The following is a 2,351-nucleotide window of genomic DNA, read 5'->3' as shown; positions in this document are numbered from 1 at the left end:
ATCATTTACAATTAAAGCAAAAGGAGAAACAAGCTCAAACGTCCACAACACAATTTTAAAGCATAATGACCCAAATATATTATCAAAACACCAATCACAAAAGAGAGGTGGGCCTTACCCCCACCACAAATAAAAGTATTTGTCCTCAAATGCACACAAAATTATCCAAAATTTAAAATAAAGTAAGATAGAGAGGGAGCTAAAGAGGGGATCATGTCTAAGAAGTAGCTCCATCAATCTGGGCATCAGTGCCTGGTGCATCGGTCTGGATTTGGGCATCAATGCCCGTGTCACCTCAGAAGGGCCAGCTTCACTAGAGGCCGCTAAAGGTGTATCTGCTAGGTAAGCCTGTACAACAACATTTACCATAGCTCCCTCAGCCTTCGCAAGGTCAGGCAAGTCTATAAATATGCTCTCCTGCTGTATCGCTATTTATTCCTCATCACTCTCTGCATCTGACTCATTATATTTTGTTTCATCCCTGGGTACATCTCCGGTGGTAGCCGAATGGATATTTGAAGCCTCATGAGCGTCCAAGTCATATGTAGCACCTATTAATCAATTGAAGTCGGTAGACTTCAGATAGTCTACGTCCTTCCTCAATTCTGCTACCTCAAATTTCAAAGCTGGAATCTCAAAGGTTCCCCCTTGCCTGCTCTCACAAGCTTCAACTCTCGTAGTGAGAGTGTCAATAGAAGTCTGCAGAGGGGTCAGTCCAGCAAGAATTGCAGCCTCAATCATCAAGGGGACATACCTCTCTAATCAGGTGGCCCTCAGTCAGCTGACTAGGCCAGATTCTCCATCTTCAGGATCATTAATTGAGTGATCTTGGTCTGCTGGGAGGAAGAGGAGGCGCCTGGAGACTAAGAAGATGAGAAAGGGACAAAAGTACCTGAAGGCCCAGAAGTCGGAGTAGGATAAAACACCTCTGCAGGTATAGAATCGACATCCACCTCTTGAGAAGTATCTGTTGGTGCTGCTCTCCTCCTGTCAGCCTCCTCTATAGTGTACTCGACCTCAATACACCGGATATCAGTGGAGGAGGACTGGGTAATCTCAATGTCTCTGACAGCATCCCGAGGCACTCTAGCACGCCTTCATAGTTCTGTGATCAGTACTTGAAAGGGTAAAGAGGTATGCTTCTGCTTAGCTCTCATTGCTATCTCCTCTTCTATGGTAAGGCCCAAGTTGAGCTGCCTCTTTGATAAGATAGACCCTAAACAGGCTGCTTTTACATGTAGGAGGATGGATTCATTCTGTGAAGGCATAATTGAGCTACTGATGAATTCGAATCAATAACGGGCATCTACGTTCAAATCCTTCTTTCGATCTCCACTCCCGCCTCAATCCACCTAGGAGTGGTATCAGAAATAAGAGGAGCAAGTCTACCCTTTAGATCCTCCAGAGTTTGTGTCGTAGGCAGACCTTTATATGAGAGTGCAGACCCTGGAATCCTATCTAATGAAGCATTAATGTACTCCTCACTGTAGCTCACTTTTACATTGTGAATAGTGACCGACTTAACAGGTCTGAACTAGCTAGCTTTCATTTTTATCTTCAGCACTAGTTCACCATATGTTGTGTAGAACTCACAGACCCATGAAGGAATATATGGACCTCGGGGCCTGGTGAAAATATGGAACTGTTGCTACTGTATTAGTTTTGCTAGACTGGAGTACTTGCCCTCCAAACCCTCTGTAAATAGTAGCTTCTCCTCGAAGATGGTTCGCAAACCATCTCCTTTCAGCATGTTGAAGAGTCTAGGTGGAGGAACAATTGGTGGCACAGGATCCATAGGAGGTGCTGGAGTTGGCACTGATTCTGCTAGTGTAGCTGTACGAGGGACTCTGTTGGACGCGGTGTGAGATATAGGCCGGAGCTCAAACTGCTGGGACTGGAGAGGCTGGTCATCATCAGGCTCAGATATAGCAGCCTGGGATCTAGTAGTGGTCGTGTTAGACAGAGGCCTCTTTCCCTTTCCTTTGTGACCTGGTGGAGGTTTTTGCCTTCCTTTTTTTGGAGGATTTGATACCCATTCGTTGATTGTGACACCCCATACTCTTTTCCGGGTTGCTCATCTATGTTTGTCTTCACCATGCCTGTAAAATATTTAGAAAAAGTTAAGAATGACTTAATCAACTTCATAGAGAAGCAGTTGTAGAAGGACTTTGCCGAGATACTCGGCGAGTCGCCAAATTGCTTCGTCAAACTGAATTGGGCTCACCAAAAGGGTTTGCTCAAATATTATGGCAAGTTAACGATGTGAAACGTCTTATGGTGAATCACCGATATCATTCGGCGAGCAGGGGATAGCTCGCCGAAAGTTACAGTGCAGCAAGGGTTCAGGGGTG

The sequence above is a fragment of the Solanum verrucosum genome, unplaced genomic scaffold (genome assembly GCF_900185275.1).
Source record: "Solanum verrucosum unplaced genomic scaffold, falcon-dt-bn FXZP01001219.1, whole genome shotgun sequence".
NCBI lineage: Eukaryota > Viridiplantae > Streptophyta > Magnoliopsida > Solanales > Solanaceae > Solanum > Solanum verrucosum.
Note: the sequence above shows the minus strand (reverse complement) of the source record.